General features: G+C 47.0%; 1 pseudogene; it reads right to left on the bottom strand.

The window, feature by feature from the left end:
* Positions 1 to 10,630, bottom strand: part of LOC148135256 (uncharacterized) — a 90,326-nt pseudogene extending 79,696 nt beyond the window's left edge.
* Between the last annotated feature and the right edge of the window lie 9,964 nt (positions 10,631 to 20,594).

Genomic DNA, 20,594 nt, shown 5'->3' with positions numbered 1-20,594 from the left:
TCCCTTGCACAGTCCCAGTATATCAGCCCCACTCCCCGCATACTCGCCCACTTTGACACTCACTCTTCTGCGGACACCCTTAGCCTCACACTCAGTCCCCATCACAGTACCCCACGATCGCTCATACTCCCAAATATGCTCACCACCATTACTCTTGATCCCCTTTACACTCCCCCATTATTACACTTCCTCTTCACACTGCCCACTACTGGCAGTCTCAATTCTCCTGTCATTTCATCACAGTCGTGCTCACCCCTTCGCACTCTCGCCCACTACCTCACACACTCAACTCGCATTCCCCCACCGTCATGTTCAATCACCCAAACCCTTTCCCACCGTCATACTACCTCCTCGGCACAACTGTCACCCTCATTCCCCTGCACAATCCCCAACAATCACCCTCATTCCCCTGCATGCTCGCCCACCATCTCACTCACTACCCTGCTCAATTCCCCACCGTCATACTTCCTCTCATGCACACCCACCATCACGCCACTCCACCGGGCACTTACTCTAACTGTTGCACTCGTTCGCCCACATTAGACATCAACGTCGTATTCACTCCCGAGTCCACTGACCCACCGTAACGTTCACTTGCTTAGATACTCGCCCAATGACACACCCATTCCACGACACTCTCCCCAACTCTAACTAACATTTGCACGCATACTCCCACATAGTCTCAGTAACTCCCCCTCACGCTTCCCCACTCTCAGACTCACTCGCAGCGCACTCGCCCACTGTCACAATAAACCCCTGGACACTCCACAACCATCACACTGACTCCCTAACATACTCACTGAATGTCACGCTCACACTCCCCCACTCTCGTGCTCAGTCGCGTGCATACTCCCACACCAGCACGCTCACTCCCGCACACCTTTCCCCACTGTCACACTCATTACCACGCGCAATCCCCCACCATCATTCTCACTACTTTGCCATGCTCACAGGACTGCATACTCTCCCACTGTCATGAAACCTTCCCTGCCCCATTTCGTTTGGTCCCCTGCACCAACCCCACTCACCCACTCACACTAGAAACCCACACACTCACCCATCACACTCCCCCACCTTCATGCTCACTCACCCGTATCCACACCTCCATCACACCCACTCCCTAACACGCTCCGACAGTGTTGCACTCAAGCCCACACACACTTCACCACAGACAATCTCATACCACCAATCACTTCCTCAAACTCATGCTCACTCACCTTCACACTCCACCACTGTCACTCTCACACTCTGCACACTTCCCCACCATCATATACATACCCACCGTTACTCTCGTTCCGCCGCACACTCCCCCAATGTCGGACTGACTTCCCTGCACACTCTCCCACTGTCACACACACCTCCTCGAACGCTCTCACACCATCATGATCAGTACCTGGCACATGCCCCCACCGTAATGCCCCCACCCCTGAACGCTCCACACTGACAAATGTACTCCCCTCACACGTCCCCACCGTCAATCTCACTCGCTGCTCAGTCCCTCAGTGTCACACACACCACTGAACTCACTCCGCTGCGCACGACCAGACTGTCACATTAAATCCCCACCCTCCCCATCATCGTGCTCACTGCCCGCACATCAACTCACTGTCACAATGTCTCCCACCCACAGAAGCCCACCATCACGCCCACTCTCCTAGGCACTCCCAGAATGTAATACTTACTCCCATGCACATTTCCCCACGGTCACGCTCACTGTCTCACCCACTCGCTCAATATTGCACTCACTTGCATCCACAAATACCCACGGTAAGTGTCACCTGCTCACAAACTCGGGCACCAAAACACTCACTCCCCGACATACGAACCCACCGTCACAATCACTCCACTGCACTCACCCCCACCGTCACACACATCTCCTGCACACTCCTCCACCGTCACACACATCTCCTGCACACTCCCCAATTCGCACCAGTACTCTCTCGCACACCAACCAACATCCGGTTCACTCTGCTGCTCTCCACCCCACTGTCACACTCATTCTCCTGCACACTCCTCCAGACTCCTGCTCACGTCTGCTTCACACGATTGAAACGACATGCTCACTGGCCGCACTCTCCCCACCACCACACTCACTTTCCCACAACCAACTCACTATCATGCTCACACCACACACTCTCCCACTGTCACGCTCACACGTCCACACACTCCTTCACCATCACGTTCACTCCCTCACACACTCTCCCACTGTCACATTCAGACACTCACACACTCCCGCTTGTCACACTCACCCCCCTGCACGCACTCCCACTATCATAATAGCACGCCTGCCCGCACGAACATCATTCTCAGTCCCCACGTATCACCCCACTGTCACATTCACTCTCGCACACACATCTCCAAATTCGTCCTCATCCCCCACACATGCCCCCAGCGACACGCTCACTCCCTTGCAAACTCTCACTGTCATACTCATGCTTCCACACATTCCCACGCTGCCGTTCTCACTCTCCCACATCACACTAATGTTACAATCACTACCCCACACGCTCCTCGCCGTCAGACTGACTGCTTTTCACACTGCCACCGTTTTGCTGACACCCCTGCACAGTCCCCTACCATGAATTCACTCTCGCACAGTTCCCATCATCATGCTCACACCACTGTTACACTCACTCCACCGCACAGTGCCTACAATCGAGGGACAACTCCACACACTTCCCATCATCATGTTGACTCACCCACACACACCTCACCATTATGTTCACTTTCGCGTTCACTCCCTCCATTTTCACGCTTAATCCTCTGCATACTCCCCTACTATCTCATTAACTCCGCTGCACACTTCCCATTGTCAGGCTAACTACACTGCACACCACCCCATCATCAGGCTCACTCCACTGCACTACTCCACCACTTAATGCTAACTCCCCTGCAATCTCCCTCACTGTCACACTCACTGTCCTGCTCACTTAACCCTCCTGACGCTCTCTGCAGCGCACAGTCCTTCTTTTTCATGCTCACTGTCCTGCAGACTCCCCCGCAATCTTGCTCACTCCATGCAAACTGAACTACCGTCATGCTCACTCCACCGCACACTTCCCCACAGTCACACATACTCCTCCACCGTCAATCTCAGAGCCCCACACAAACCCTCACCATCATGGACACTCCGCTGAATAAACCCTACTGTTACTGTCACCCGCCCATTCCCTCAATCACTGTCGCTCTCACTACCCTCCACACTCTCCAAATGTCACGCTCATGCCCCCGCATTCTCCCCCACACTCATGCTCACTGCCATGACATTCCTCCACTGTGCCACACTGTCACACACAGTCACCCACACACTGCCCCATCGTCACGTTCACTCCCCCGCACAATTTGGAGTAGTGAAATCCTGTGGTGAAAGCAAGGACAGAGGGAATTAAACCCAACTCCTGACCTCTGGGCCCGGTGCCCAGCCCTTCTTTGAAATCCCGGACTTGGGGCTGAGTTGGTCTCTCCAGCTCATCTCCTTCAACACAAAGACAAACAATATTTGTTCACTCTGCTGTGTGGCATTTTTTAATGAACATTTTTATTTTTAACAATTGGAAGATATTGATACAGTGAATGGGATGGTGCCTTTTGTCACTGGCCCCTGAGTTGCGAGGTACATTGAAATGTGTCCCTATAACACTCCGATGGGATAAGGTTGGACAAACCAGCGCTATCCTCAGTCCGTTACCAAAGGGACTGACTGCTTCATCGCTGAAACATTGAATTGAAATGAGAAAATCCTGGGTGGATTGATTGATGTGTGTACTTTATTAATTGATGAATTTGGGTAAAGGGATATTTCAGTATATTCACCAGCTGCTGTCTGAACTTAGTCTGGGTCACCACATAAATAATACTGTTTGTGCAGCAACTGAGGAGCTGCAGCATGAATCCCAGTTCGCGCACAAAGTAATCTAGATACACAGACCCATGCCCAATATCCCATATGCGTTTCGATATAGAAAACACAATTAACGTTGATCATAACAGGATTAAATTGGCCGAGATCGCAAACATTAAAATGATGGATTTTTTTCGGTTTCTCATTTCTGTGTCAGATTGAGCGTCTCCATTGATGTGAGCGCGGAGACTTCTGCGGACCCTGCTGGTCACTAAAATGTGTCTGACAGTGAAAACGTTGAGTAGAAGAATCAGGACAAATGGGAGAGTCGGAGTCGGAATGTGATGGAGGAATTCGATTGCGGCCCAGACACGGGAGCATCGAACAGCGTATGTGATACCACAGAAAAAGGGGGTGTTTCCCAGCATATATCGACTTGTGACCATAAAATACCAGAAAATGTTATTTAAACATCTTAGCACAGTCACTGTTCCCAGAACGACAGCTGCTGTTTTCTCATTGCAATATTTACTTTTCAGCTTCTGGCAACAAATGGCTTCACACCGATCAAAGGTGAAAGTGACGGTGAACCAGACAGAGCAGTCAGTGGCTGAATAAAGCAGAACAGCGTGGATATTACACACGGGGACGGAGCGCCTCAGGAAATAAAACTCTTCCCTATAAACAATGGGACTGTGTCTCAGTATCAGGTCGAGGATTATGACCAGTAGATCCGCCACTGCAATAGCCTCCAGGTAACGTCTAACACATGGCGACAATCCACAATCTTTATAAAGCAGGACGCAGATCGTCATTACGTTAACTGTAAGGAAGGAAAAGGAACATCATACACGTCAGCCTTGAGGTAAAGTGACCAGTTTGATTGAGGACCCAGTGAGATTTTCAAGTATGTCATTGTATTCAGAGATTTAATAAAATAATTGGAGCTCAAGTAATCAATGAGAAGGTCTGACTTACTGAACAAAATGTCATAAAACACAATAATCCATTCCTCTCCAACACAGAGGGACATATCTATAAGAACAGATGGTTTTTCAGAACATTCACACACACTCGATCATTCGAGAGCAGACACAGGCCACTTCTTCCCATTTCCTAATACGGATCGTGAAAAGTTGCTCTCCTGAAGGATTATCTCCCAGTTCCTTGTAGAAAAACAGTGTTTGGAAATTTCTATATTTTTTCCCCAATTGTGGTCTATCCTGTGTCGTGAAAAAAATGTAAATTCAGGGAAAATGCATTCGTCTCTTTAACTACCTGAGTGGACTTCGGAACAGTGGCACCACCTCCCGCGAACGGAATCTATTTCTTCGGGATCAAATCGCTTATACAATTCACTGACGTCGGCCGTTCACAGGTATTGTCTGGGATATAACATTCTGGGGAATGTCGGACAATGAATGTTGGGTACAGAATGTTCCGCGGAATGTCAGTTATAGAATGTTGGGTACAAAATGTTTTGGGGAATCTTCCGCGGCTGCACCGGCATCATTCCTCACCTTTTCCTTCACTACATCGATGACTGTATAAGCCCCACGTAACGTGAGGTGGTTGAACAGTTAATCAACTTCACAAACGCATTCCACTCGACCTCAGGTTCGCATGGATCATCTCAGACACCTCCCTCCCCTTCCTGTACTATCTCGGACGCCTCCTTCCCTTTCATAGACGATTTTAGACACCAAACTAACCTTCACGGATCATCTCCAACACCTCTCTGCCCTTCCTGGACAATCTTTAACACCTCCTTTCCCTTCCAAGACCATCTCGGACATCTCATTCCACTGCGTGGGCAATTTTGGACACATCCGCCCCCTTCCTGGACCAACGCAGACAGCTCACCGCCTTCTTGGACAATTCTGGACACATTCCCCCCCCTTCCTCGACCTTTCCAACTCCATCTCAATCTCTAGCCACTGACTAATGACGGACACCCAATATAAGCCTACTGACTCCACAGCTGGAGTCAGTAGGCTTATGGGCGGCACGGTGGCACAGTGGTTAGCACTGCTGCCTCACAGCGCCAGAGACCCGGGTTCAATTCCCGACTCAGGCGACTGACTGTTTGGAGTTTGCACATTCTCCCCGTGTCTGTGTGGGTTTCCTCCGGGTGCTCCGGTTTCCTGCCACAGTCCAAAGATGTGCAGGTCAGGTGAATTGGCCATGCTAAATTGCCCGTAGTGTTAGGTAAAAAGGGGTACATGTAGGGGTATGGGTGGGTTGCGCTTCGGCGGGTCGGTGTGGACTTGTTGGGCTGAAGGGCCTGTTTCCACACTGTAAGTAATCTAAAGCTGTCTGGACGACATCACCTCCCATCCTAACTCCTCTGAAAACACCATGTCTTTTTACCCAATTCCTCCACGTCCACAGCATTTGTTCCCAGGATTATCATTTCTGGCATAGAATATCCTAGATGGCCTCCTTTAACAGGGATTGCAATTTTCCACTGCACATGGTTGATGATTCCCTCCAGTGCATCCTCTCCACTTACCGCACCTCCACCCTTGAATGCCACCCTTCCAAACGCAGCAAGGATAGACTCCCCTCATCCTCAACTTCAAACCCACTATCACTGTATACTTCACATTATCCTCCGCCAATTCAGCCAACGACAAACAGACCCCTACACGAGGTATTCTTTTCCGTCCCACTTCCGAACAGTGTTCCAGAGATACCATTCCACCTACAACTCCCATGTCAGTTGCACGCGCCCCACCAGAACTCACCCCAATCCTGGCAGCTTCCACTGACACACAGAAGGTACAAAATCTGCGCCAACACCTCTCACTCAGCTCCGTGAAATGCCCCAAACGAACCTTCCACTTCCAACAGAAGTTTATCTCTCCCTCCACAAATGTAATCTACTGTATCCATTGCTCCCAATGTGGTCTCCTGTACATCGTAAAGACAGGACGCCAACTTGCGGATCATTTCAGAGAACATCTCTGGGGCACATGCACCAACCAACGCCACCGACGCTAGGTTGAACAGTTGCACTCCCCCTTCCAATCCACCAAGGCCATTCAGGTCTTGATCCTCCTACATCACCATACTCTTACGACTCAAAGCCTGGAGAAAGAATATCTCAACTTCCACCTTGGGACCCTGCCACCACACTGGATTAATTTGAGTGTCACCAGTTTCCTCCTTTCCCCTGCACATCCTTCTCCCATGACCAAGCCTCGAACTTACTTATGCAGTCCACCCTCCACTCCAACCAATCACTTCTCCCCTTCCTCATCTACCTTCGCATTATCAGCTACCTTCCCCAGTTCCATACCCACCCATTTTTCTCTCAGCACCCCGCCCACAAGTCTCATTCCTGACAGAGGGTGCATGCTTGAAAGTTCGATTCTCCTGCTCCTCGGATGCTGCCGGAACTGCTTTGCTTCTCCTGCACCACACTCCCAGTTCGGAAACAGTATGGGAGTTTCATACACACATAATTAGATCTGATTGATGAGATTTCATGAAGACTAAATACTATCCCTGATTACATCTTGTTGCAACAACAGGATAGACACCACGGTGGGGACACCAGGGGATACGGTCAAGGAAGGAGATACCCTGCATCCCCAAAATTGCTTCCAGAACCTGAGACATATCACGGTTACAGTTCAAAGACAGTCAAGTAAATCACCTGATAATGGACATCTCTTGCCTCCCATATCAATCCTTCGCAATAACTCAGATCCCCTCGATTTTGTAAATGAATCGAAGTCCGCTTTGAGGGTGACAAGGACACAAAACGCTCTCTGGGTGTGGGACTTCAAGGTCGATCACCAACTGTGTCTCCACTGACTCAGCATCGAAAGGCCTCAAATACACAGCAGCTGGACTGTGAGAAGTAAAGGAGGAATCAACAGGAGAGAAATTTTCTCACCAAACTACTTGTCACATCCAGATCTGTCCCTAATATTATCTGCAGGAGCAGACAGCACACAGTCCTGGCAGAGGGAAGTCTCATCCTCATATTTAAGATACTGCCCACTATATTATGTGTTTCTAGCACCTGTGAATCAAGGCATACCTCTGAAGGACCGATCAAATTCAAAGTGGGCATCCATGAGGAACTTTGGGCCGTGTGCAGCTGCAGCATCAATGGCCTTCATTCCATCATAAAGTCAGTATTCGGCTGTTAACTGATTCCACCTATCAATAGTTTTAAACAGGTAAACAATGTGGCCTTTCAACCATTGGGGACTGTTACTCAGCAATTGGTGCAGATCTTTCAATCTCTCATGTCTGTTCCATAGGAAAGTGTTGGGCTCTCTCAGCCTTTCTAATCTGCAACATAGGAATACGTGGAGGATTGGTGCCTGAGGCGGGAGCAGGGATAAATTAAGGAGAAATTTATAAGTTTAACACAAAACGTCGTCTGCAGTGAGACAGTGAGCAATGCTGGGAGCACAGTTACTTGCAACTAAACCAACGTTTTAGACAAATGGAACAAATATATGCTCACTATGTTAGACAGTAAACTAAGAAATCAAGAGACAGTCGAGAATCGCGAATTGGACAAGCAATGAACAAAAACCTGGCAGCAGCAATATAACGTGGGTAACCGTGAAATTTTGATTTTTTTCGGGAACACTAAAAAGGCTGTATATTACATCAATGGAGAGAGATTTTGATGTGGTTGTTTGGCGCTGGGGACTGGTAATGTGTTTTTAGTCGCGATTCAAGCAGATAGCATTTATCCGAAACAGCATCATTTCCTTCCATGGCGCGACCCGAAGACGATCTGAATGAAGAGGCTTCGCCTGCTCCCAGGACAGTTAATATTCACCAACATGTACTGTGTATGGCTACACTGTAATATTAATGCAGTGAGAAACAGAGGGTCCACTCACAAGAATGAGAAAAAACACATTGTCAGATCAGCTGTTATGGTTAATTATATCACATTGTCAATCCAGCAAAGAGAACCATTAGCCCAGAGGAGATATCTTTCAGCTCAGAAACTGTGTGAATCAAGCTCTTCGGGATGAAAACCAGAAATCTGCCGAGTGCAGAAAACGATGCAGACCACAGCAGTGCGTTAATCTACAAACCTGGACAAGACAACACGGCTACCTGTGCAGATTACAGCAGTGCATTCATCAAGAACACGGACTAGGTATCTGTCTAGCAGCGGGAGCTATGCAGACCACAGCAATGCATTGATCTAAACACCCGAACCAGATGACTGTCCAGCACCAGGAGCAATGCAGACCACAGCATGCATTGAGCTAAAAACGCGGACTAGATATCTGTCTAGCGCGAGGAGATATGGAGTCCACAGCAGTTCATTGATCCATAAATCCGGATTACGTGTCGGTCCAGCACCACAACAGTGCATTGTTCTGTAAACACGGACGAGATATCTATCCAACACCAGAAGCTGTACAGACCACAGTAGGACTTTCATCTTTAAACCCGAAATCGATATCTGACTCGCACGGGGATCAATGCAGACAACAGCAGGGTATTTATCTTTAACTCGGACTTAGGTATCTGTCCAGCACTGGGAGCTATTCAGACCACAGCAGTGCATTGATCTATAAAGGCAGACTAGATATCTATCCAGCAGTGGGAACAGTGCAGACCACAGCAGTGCATTGAACTATAAACTCGGATTACATATCTGTCCAACACTGGGACCTTTGCAGACTCCAGCAGTGCAACTATATCCAGGCCACTCTGAATGACGCACCCTGTAAGAGGTTCATGTGAAGTTTATTTCATTTTTCTTAACTTTCAATGATTTGGATGCATGCTCCAAATTACAGTGAGAATGGATTGTACAATGCTGAATGAAACGCAATGGCAGCAAAGGGGTCAGCAACGGCCGTGTTCATCTCCTTCTATTCGTAACTGAGGGACAGCATTGCAAGAAATTGGACAAAACAACGCTAAGTCTCTAAGGCATTTTTTTTTTTGAAGAAAGAAACAGCCGTGAGCTGTCCTAAAGATTTTTGCAGAGTCATAATGTTCGAGCTGAAACTTCTCTTTTCTGCCCACACTTCGTTTATCTGATTTGCATTCGGTTTTCTGTTTGCAAACTTTTAACATTTAATGCAGAAGATAAGTCTCAGACCGGAGGTGAGGCCTCGAGACTTAAAGCACAGTGCAGTCTGGAGATGAAGCCGGGCGTGGTCTGTTGCCTGAGCCCAGTGTGGTCTGGAGACAGGAACCAGAGATGTCTGGAAACTGGGCTTGGTCTGATCTGGACACTGGGTTCGGCATGACCTTGATACTGGATCCAGCTTGGCTAGGAGACTGGGCCTGGTGTGATATGAAGTCTGGGCTGGCAACAACTGGAGACTAGGCCCAGCACGGTCTGGAGACAGTGCCTGGCATGCAGTGGAGTTTGGGCCTATCACAGTCTGGAGACTGGGACTGGTGCAATCTGGAGACTAGGTCCAGCACGGTGTGAAGACAGGGCCTAGCATGGTCTGCAGATTGGGCCTAGCACGGAGATTCGGCTCGACATGGACTGGAGGCTGAGTCTGTTGTGGTCTGACATCTGGGCCCAGCGCAGCCTGGAGACTGGGCCCGACATTGTCGGGAGACTGGGCCCAGTACGGACTGAGGCCGGGGTCGGTACAATCTGGAGGCTGGGTCTTGAGCAATCTGGGGACTAGGCTCACCACGGTCACGAGACCGGGTCCGGAGCGACCTGGAGACTGGACCCAGCACAGCCTGGAGATTGGACCTGTCCCGGCCTGCAACTGAGCACAGCGCAGCCTGGAGACAGGGCCCAGTGCAGTCTGGAGACTGGGCCATCTACAGTCTGGAGACTAGCCCTGTCGTGATCTGGAGACTTGGCCTGGTGTTTTCCAGAGATTCAGTGCTGGCCTAGAATGAGGACGAAAGGCCTGTATTTCGAGTTCGTTCATTTGTTATCCTTCTGCTGGACATTCATTTGTGGTTCATTCAATTTTGCATACAATACTATACTATCTGTACCAAGATTTCTTGCACTTGACCTGGCGCCATAAACAAAAAATATTGCAATCTTTTCACTGCACACATTAGAATGCACGTGACAATGAAGACAATTCAATTGAAACATGTGAGAGTGACTGTCTTTGATGCCTTTTCCAAACAATGCTGCAGTGCCATGGGTCGTCCAGGAGAGGGTGGAATTACGTCACTTCAAAAGCCAGACGGAACAGACAGACAAAGAGAGATTGAGGGAGCGAGAAGGGACATTTTGGTTGCCCACTTCAATGGATTCACTCCCAAAACAACAGAATCGCAAATGTTCAGAGAAGCAAAGTTACACGCATTGCAGTAATACACTAACAGACACACACACACAAACACACACACACACACACCAAGAAATATACAGGTATTTGGCGACATTTGGCCCCTCAAGCCTGCATTTACAATCAATAAGACCATGGCTGACGTGATCGAGGCTGCAACGTTATTTCCTCTTGGGAAATAGGGCAGGGCAAGGGACTGGGCTGTTAGAGTGAGGGCACATTAGGACCAGTGACCGTAAATCTATTCGTTCTGGAAACGGATAATCCTGGTCCACAAATTAAACGTTATGAATTGGGGTTAGATTCATTGTGATGCTACGAGGCAGGAACTTTAAAAACATGATTGGGAGAAGCTGGTCGCAAGTAAAAGGACATCAGGCAAATGGGAGGCTTTCAAAAGCGAGATAGAGTTCGGGAAGAGCATTTTCCTGTCAGTGTGAAAAGTAATGCTAGCACGAGGAGAGGCAGCTTCAATCAAGTGAAACCCTCGAACATACAGTGCATAGGAGTACACATACCGGGGAAATGATGAGGGCAAAAAGGGGGCATGAGATAGGTTTGGCTGATAAAGTTAAGGAAAATGTAATGATATTCTAGAAGTAGATTAAGGGCAAAAAATAAATTAGTTCGAAAATATGACGCCTTCCAAATCAAACAGCCATTTATGTGTGGTTCCACAATGGACGGATTCCATTTATTAGCTTTATTGTCACATGTATTCGCAAGAAGACAAGTCGCCACATGTGCTGCAATCTTATGTACCAAGTTCCACTCTCACTTCACACCCCCCGCAACGTACAGAATCTTGATACAAAGCTGGAAAATACAGGAACACTGTTGCCAGTTCAAGAACAGTTCATAAGCGCCTGGACAAACCGGGCCCACAGTCCTCAGAAGGACTCGGCCTCCCCCACTCCACTGCCTTACAGACTGTTCCTGCTCGATGGGTGAGATCCCACTCTGGGGAAATAAACGCTTCTAGCTATCCACGTTGTTTCGACCTCTCATGATTGTGAAGATCTTAATCAGGTCCTCCCAACTTCAATCATTCTAATGGGAATTATCTTAATCTACTCAATCTCTCTTCATAGCTAGCGACCTCCACGACAAGCAACATCCCGGTGGACCTCCTCTGCACCGTATTGGAAGCATGCACTTCCTTCTGGTGACCGGAACTGTACATTGTATTCCAAGTCCGGCCGAACCAAAATCCAATTAAACTGTAACAAGATCTGCCAACTCTTGTACTCATTGCCCTGTTCAGTGTAGGAAGGCTTGACCACTTTACTGACCTGCATTGCCACCTTCAGAGAACAATAGACTTGAACACCCATGTCTCTCTGAACGTTAATTTTCACCAGGACCTTTCCATTTACTGTATAGTTCGCTCCTGAACTGGATCTTCCAAAATGCATTAACTCGCATTTGCCATGATTGGACTCCATCTGCTTTTTCACTGCCCATCTTCTGTATTCTGCTGTATTCTCTGATAATCCCCTTCACTACCTGCTACTCTACCAGTCTAAGTGCTATCTGAAAATTTGCGCTGTAGTGGTCCCAGTACGGATCCCTGTGCAACACAACTGGTGATAGGTCCCCATTTTGAGAAACACATTTCCACTTCTACTCTGTTTCCTGTTGCCCAAAATGTTATTTATCCCAATTGCTTGAACATCCTCGATCCCATGCAATTTCACTTTCTCCATCAGCCTACCATGGGGAAATTCATCAAACGCCTTCTAAAGTCCATCTGAAGCCCTGTAGCCATCATTCAACTCTGTCACCTCCTCAAATAATTCCATTTAGTCTTAAATAAGCTTACCACAGTGTAAGAAAGAAATCCTTGAAGGGGACAAAAAGCAAAAGCTCCGGTGATTTTGTTGTTGTAACGCGGACCGCACAATATCAGAGTGTTGGTGGTGCAGGAGAAAGCCAGATGGAGCACAGTTAAGATACTTGCACCTTAACCGATTTGCTCCTGCTCTGTCCCTCTTTCCTGATCAAAGCATTCTCAAACAAAGGAATTTCTGCTTTCTGGTTTGTATCCTTTGATCTCTTCTGCTTCAACTTGTGCCTCTGTGAAATCGTGAAGGCACAATCTGGGAAGATTTCCCAATAAGGCTCCTGCAATGCTTCCGTTGCCTGACTCTGTTCTGGCATGTTAAATACAGTAGGCAGCATGCCTACCGATTAATCAGGTACATCATTTGCAAGGACAAATTGCATCAATGGAACAGAGAGTTTGCCCAGGACTCGAACCACAAATTCTCCCCTCTTCCCTGGACATTCTAGCCTCACGTTATACAGCTGAGCAATTTCCCTACCATGAATTTTTGTTACCAGTACCATTTCAGGCAATATTCCCTCAGGAGTAAAGATCTCCTCATCCTTCTGCATCACAGATTGAGAGGATCCGTTTTCCCTTAATATTGTAATCTCTTTATCTGCTACTCCGGGCTTATTTGAATAAACTTGACTGACCTTGCACTTCGTCCTCAATCAACCTCTGATTCAGCTTTCTAGCTTCCATTGGGCTTTCTGTTATTTTGAACTGGAAAATGTGCTCCTGGAAAAACTCAGCAGGTCAGGCAGGATCCAAGGAGTAGGAGAATCGACGTTTAGGGCATAAGACCTTCTTCAGGAAGGAGGAGAGTGCGCCAAGCAGGTTAAGATGAAAGGAACGGAGGAAGGACTTGGGGGAGGGGCGTTGGGAATGCGATAGGTGGAAGGAGGTTAAAGTGAGGATGATAGGCCGGAGAGGTGGTGGGGCGGAGAGATCGGGAAGAAGATTGCAGGTCAAGAAGGCTGTGCTGAGTCCAAGGGTTGGGACTTAGATAAGGTGGGCGGAGGGAAAATGAGAAAGCTGGAGAAATCTGCATTCATGCCTTGTGGTTGGAGGGTTCCTAGGCGGAAGATGAGGCGCTCTTCCTCCAGGCGTCGTGTTGTCATGGTCTGGCGATGGAGGAGGCCAAGGACCTGCATGTCCTTGGCGGAGAGAGAGGGGGAGATACAATGTTCAGCCACGGGATGGTTGGGTTGGTTGGTCCGGGTGTCCCAGACGTGTTCTCTGAAAAGTTCCGCAAGTTGGCGGCCTGTTTCCCCAATGTATAGGAGGCCACATCGGGTGCAGCGGAAGCAGTAAATGATGTGTGTGGAGGTGCAGGTGAATTTGCGACGGATATGGAAGGTTCCCTTGGGGCCTTGGAGGGAAGTGAGGGGGATGATGTGGGCACAAGTTTTGCATTTCTTGCAGTTGCAGGGGAAGGTGCCGAGGGTGGAGGTTGGGTTGGTGGGGGGTGTGGACCTGACGAGGGAGTCGCGGAGGTAGTGGTCTTTCCGGAACGCTAATAGGGGAAGTGAGGTAAATATATCCTTGGTGGTTGGGTCTGTTTGGATGTGGCCGAAATGACGAAAGATGATAATATGTACCTGGAAGTTGGTGGGGTGGAAGGTGAGGACCAGTGGGGTTCTGTCCTGGCCGCGATTGGAGGAGCGGGGTTCAAGGGCAGAGGAGCGGCAAGTGGAGGAGATGCGGTGGAGAGCATCGTCAAAAACATCTGGGGGGATATTGCACTTTTGAAGAAGGAGGCCATCTGGGTTGTTCGGTATTGGAAATGGTCCTCCTGGGAGGAGATGCGGCGGAGACGAAGGAATTGGGAACATGGGATGGCGATTTTACAGGGGGCAGGGTGGGAGGAGGTGCAATATCCGTCACAAATTCACCTGCACCTCTACACATATCATTTACTGCATCCGCTGCACCCGATGTGGCCTCCTTTACATTGGGGAGACAGGCCGCCCTTCATGTGGAACGTTCAAGAGAACACCTCTGGGACACCTGCACCAACCAACCCAACTGCCCTGTGGCTGAACACTTCAACTCCCCCTTCCATTCCACCAAGTACATGCAGGTTCTTAAACCCCTCCATCGCCAGACCATGGCAACAGGACGTCTGGGGAAAGAGCACCTCATCTTCCGCTTAGGAACCCTCCAACCACAAGGGATGAATGCAGATTTCTCCAGCTTTCTCATTTCCTCTCCGCCCACCTTATCTCAGTCCCACCCCTCGGAGTCAGCACCGTCTTCTTGACCTGCAATCTTCTTCACGACCTCTCCGCCCCACCCCCTCTCCGGCCTATCATCCTCACCTTAACCTCCTTCCACCTATCGCATTCCCAACGCCCCTCCCCCAAGTCCGTCCTCCCTTCCTTTTATCTTAGCCTGTTGGCACATCTTCCTTATTCGTGAGGAAGGTCTTATGCCCGAAACGTCGATTTTCCTGCTCCTTGGATGCTGCCTGTCCTGCTGCGCTTTTCTTGCAACACATTTTTCAGCTCTGATTTCCAGCATCTGCAGTCCTCACTCTCTCCTTCCTGTTATTTTCCCAACAAAACCTCCAAGCTTGTCTGATTTTCCTCCATCTGACTTTCTCCTACCCACCAAAACTCTGGCAATATGAGGGATTAATCTAGAGAATGTCCATTGAGTATATGTGGTCAATATATTCTTCATTAGATCAGGTCACTAAAACTGTCCACAATACTCCAAGTACCATCTTACTATCATTTGGTGATTGTGGTGCAGGACAGATTGACTTTTAGAAGAAGTAAATTATTGCAGTACAACGCATGCTGGAAATCACAGCGAGTCTGACAACACCCATGGAGAGAGAGCAAGCTAACGCTTCTAATCTGGATGATTTTCGCCATCTACATTCCGATTCCCTTTCAAAGAAGACACACCTGCCTTTTATCTTCCTATTTGCACATGTACCTCCCAATACACGTTGCATTTTTTCCAAATACCTTACTGTCTGAATTCTTAAGAAAAAGAGCTCCTGCTTATCCAACTGTATCACATTCATTGGTTCTCCATTGTTTATGTCGACCAGAGATATCTTCAAGCAATAAGTTTGTAACGAGTTTTGAGAACATTTGTAGGTCAGGTTGAGGTTTTGGATGTGGATTTGCTCGCTGAGCTGAAAGGCACAAGCCAAACAAAGACATGCACGAGAATTCCTAGAAGCATGGCATTCCAAACAGAACTCTATCAACAAACACATCGAGTTAGACCTCATATACCACCCCCTGAGAAAAGGAACAGGAAGTAACTTCACCACCGGAAATAACATCACCAAAGGAAATGACGTCACCAACACCAAGACACCCGAACACGTAAATAGAAAGCGGGAAGTTTCAACATTGCTTCGAGTGAGGTCTACCGAAGATGTATCCTAGTATGGTAATTAAACTTTTGGAAATGAACCTTTCAGTTCAGCGAGCAAACCTACATCCGATAGGTTTGTAAATTATAACATCTGTTTCATTAATGCAGAATCATTCTATTGAAGTTTTTTTATTACGTTCTAGATGACAAATACCATATTCGTTATAATACATTTCAACATTTTCCCTTATTTGGATGACGAGTTAACTGGTCCGTTGTTCTCCATTCTCCCTCTTCTTCCCAGTTTGAATCGTTGGAATACATTTTTAAAGTTCCGAATTGATTACTGACAAATACAATGCTCCTCAGTTCAATTAATATTTGCATTTCTGCTTTCTCTGAAATCTCAGCGTGAAGTATATCTGGTCTGTCAGAATTATCAATCCTCAATTTGGTTATGTTTTCAAACACTACCTCATCACTAATATGAATAGCTTTAATATTCAATAACACAAGTCCCTTGGTCGCTTTACATTTCTGGGAGATGTTCTGTACCTTCCTCCATGAAGACAGTCAGAATGTAACTGATTAGTTTCACGTCATTTCTCTGCTCTCAACAATAACTTACCCTTTCCACACATTCACTGATCCACATTTGACCTTGCTTTCATTTTTCTTTCAAATATTAATAAAAGGTCTTCGTAAGTCGTTATGTTTCTTGTTAGTTAGCATTCTTGATCTCACTTTAATTTCCTTACCAGTTTCTTAGCCCTCCTTTGGTCCAATGAATGACAATATTTTGTATTTTCTCTGAGCCATATTCCTTGATCTAATCCACTTTCTATCTTCTTTTAACCATGGTGGAGTCACCTTAACCTTTTGCTGTGTGCACAATGGAGGATGTACGTATAATCTACATCTTCTAGTGTTTGTATGAATAGCAAATATTGCCTGTCTTCCTTTAAATCATGTTCATGTACTTTCCAAATTCACTGAAATCACCTTGCTCTTTATACTTTCAGGGCTTCCACGACTCCAATATATACGAAAAATGAAGAAAAATATACTGATTTATTAATGACATCATGTAAACATCAATAAATTAAGATCAGTATTCACAAACGCTAATTTATCACAAGGTTTTCAATGCCCTCTTCTGATCAGACAACACCAATTCAAAAAGTGCCTGATCGGTGAGCTCCTTTAACCATAAAGTTTCCTTTAACCAGAAAGCTCGGTGCTCACGTATGGTTAAAGGAAGCCAGCTCATACACACTCGTGAAATCAATTTTCCCAGCATTAACATTCATTCGTATTATCACAGTTTTCATGCAATTTCACTTTATCCACCATTACTGCCGTATTCACAATCTTTCCTTTCTAATTCCCTGTTTTGTGACATCCCCAACATTTGTAGAAGCTTTGTGTTTGGAATTTCACTCCCATCGATGTTTGCTTCTCCTTGTTGTTTCTCAACTCCACCTTAACAGGTTCTCTGGAATCTGAGCAACGTGGGCTCGGAGGAGATTAAGGGTAGAATCGGCTGAGATGCTTGGCGAGGCATATCTCAACATTAATTTTATCTCGCCACAACTTATCCGTTTTTCTCAAGCATGATTATAACATTTTCACCAGATATCCTATTGTGCTGACAGATAGAGAAGGACAATGATATTTCAACAATGCAGTGCATTCCCCCGACAGCTGAGACTGTTGTAAGCAGGGTTGGAATCTTCCAGCAGCTGGTAATGTGTTGCTGTTGCTATACAGGACCTTTGTGAGATCACATCTGGAGTAATGTGTTTAAATATAATCTCTGCCCGTGAAGACAGGATTTTGGAACTAACTTGGTGTTTGTTCCATCAACTGATTTGTGCAACGAAGGTGTTCCTCATGGAAACCCTACAGCGTGGAAATAGGCCATTTGATCCATGAACACCACACTGATCAGTCAAAGATCATCAAAAGCTTACCCAAACTCTACCCAATCGCTGTAATCCTGAATATTCATGACTACTGCATATCCCCGTACATTATGGTTAATTTAGCATAGCCAATCGAACTATCCTGCACATCTTGAGACTTTTGGAAGAAACTGGATTCCCGATGGAAATCCATGCCCACACTAGGAGATTGTGCAAACTCCACGCAGACAGTCACTTGAGGCTAGAATTGAACCCTGATCGCTGGTGCTGTGAGGCAGCAGTGTGAACCATTGAGCTAACCAGTGTAAGTATGACAACTCGCCTTCCGCATGAAGCAGCAGCACCACCTTGTTTCTGCCCAGGGACCTTTGACATATGAGGTGAAATGTGATCACCACGATACTGCAGAAACACAGTGTGAACGCTGACTCTCTGAACGTTCTGTACTGTCACTCATCATAGATCACTTTGCAAGAAACAGATCACATTTTGACGTGTTCAATTGAGACCGAAGTCACTCAGACCAAAATTCAGGATAACACCTATCAGCGCATCTGGCAGTCGTGGAATTCAAATCCACACGTCAATTCATACTGAAGCTTAAATCCAGCACCGTTGCGGGCTCAGCCACGCTACCACACTGAATGAAACACATGAACAGAATTTGAATCCAGCTCCCGAGGACTTCACTGCATCACTAGCTGCATAGCGAAGTGATAATACCAGAGCGGCATTATCTTAACTGCATTCACCATTCTCTGAAAGGAGGCAAACTCAGGCAACAGGAGTGGAAGGCAATGTTTCCTTTGAACACGAGAATCCCGTTCAACCAATCACGTTTTGCCTCCTTCCACAGCACCAGATTGGATCAAAACCCAATGGAAGAGTTACACGCCATTTCAGAGAAATTTAAACAAGGAATGGGAAACGTGACGAACAGGAACTTCTCGGGTTTGAGCCGCCGATCGACATGTTTGCAAAGCAGGCATTTTAACCAACTAAACAAGAGTGTCACGTTAACTTATGGGGGAAGGATGAGCAGATTGATTCAATACCTATTAAAGTTTACAGGAATGACAGAGGAACTTGTTATAAGGCTCAGCAACAGAAAGCAATTGCACTGCAAATTCAGGAATCCGTTCCAATTCTCGAACCTGGAGCAGCAGAATTTGTTTCCTTTGCCCTTTTGCAGCAGACGAGGAAGAGGCTGTTTATTTTCTGGATCCTGATACACCGATTCAGGAAGAGGCCAATCAGCCCCTACACACTACAACACAGGACCCACAATAGACCATGGTGTATCCTGTTGCTCAATATCAACATGAGGCAATTCAGCCTTCACAATGGTGCAACGCAAAAACTGGACAAGGCCAAAAATGACTGGAAATTGTCACACTAGGATAATACCATTCAGCCCATTGAGTCTGTTGCACAAGAACAGAAGGGTACAGAAGCGTTTTAATACCTTCTGTGATCATAAGGAGGTAATTCAGTCTTGTCTCTGTTCTATGGGAACAGGAGAACATGGAATACAGAACATTACAGCGCAGAATACGCCGTTCAGCCCTTGATGTTCGCCGACCTGTTGAACCAATCTGAAGCCTACCTCTCCTACGCTGTTACATTTTCGTTCATATATTTGATCATTTTGGTGCCCTGCCATTGTTGCATGCCATGCATTCCACGCCCCTACTAATCTCTGAGTAAAGAAACTACCTCTGACATCTGTCCTATATCTGTCACACTTCAAAGTAAGGCTATGTGTCCTCGTGCTAACCATCACCATCCGAGAAAAATGGCATTCAATATCCAACATATGCAAAACGCTGGTCACCTTATATGTGTCAATTAAGTCACCTCTCAATCTTTTTCTCTCCATCGAAAACAGCCTCAAGTTCCTCGGACTTTTCCCATAAGTTCTTCCCTGCACACCAGGCAAAATCCTAGAAAAACTCCGCTGAACACTTTCCAAGTGTTCATCCGTCATCTCATGCGTTGACCAGAACTGTACACAATACTGCAAGTGCGGCCACACTGGAGTTTTGTACAGCTGCAGCATGACTTTGTCGCTCCGAATTTCAATCCCTCAACGACCAAAGCTAACACTACATTTGCCTGCGAAACAACCTTACCAACTTGCGTGGCAACTCTCAGGGGTCTCTATACATGGACAGAGAGATCCCTCTGCATATTCAAGAAAAGAGTTCATGGCGGTAGGAAAAAAAACTTATTTACTTGGAGACAGCGTTAGCAAACCAATAATAGCCAGGATGTGGAGGTACCAGTGATGAACAGCGATCGTCAAGATGAAAAATCACACAAACCAGATTACATTCCGACTCACTTATTTGAAAATACTAGCTTTCAGAGAACGGCTACGTTGC

This window comes from Chiloscyllium plagiosum, unplaced genomic scaffold (genome assembly GCF_037043375.1).
Source record: "Chiloscyllium plagiosum isolate Xiang-an unplaced genomic scaffold, Cpla_swu_hap1 HiC_scaffold_50, whole genome shotgun sequence".
NCBI classification, from domain to species: Eukaryota; Metazoa; Chordata; class Chondrichthyes; order Orectolobiformes; family Hemiscylliidae; genus Chiloscyllium; species Chiloscyllium plagiosum.
This window is presented reverse-complemented; position numbering and strand designations above follow the sequence as displayed.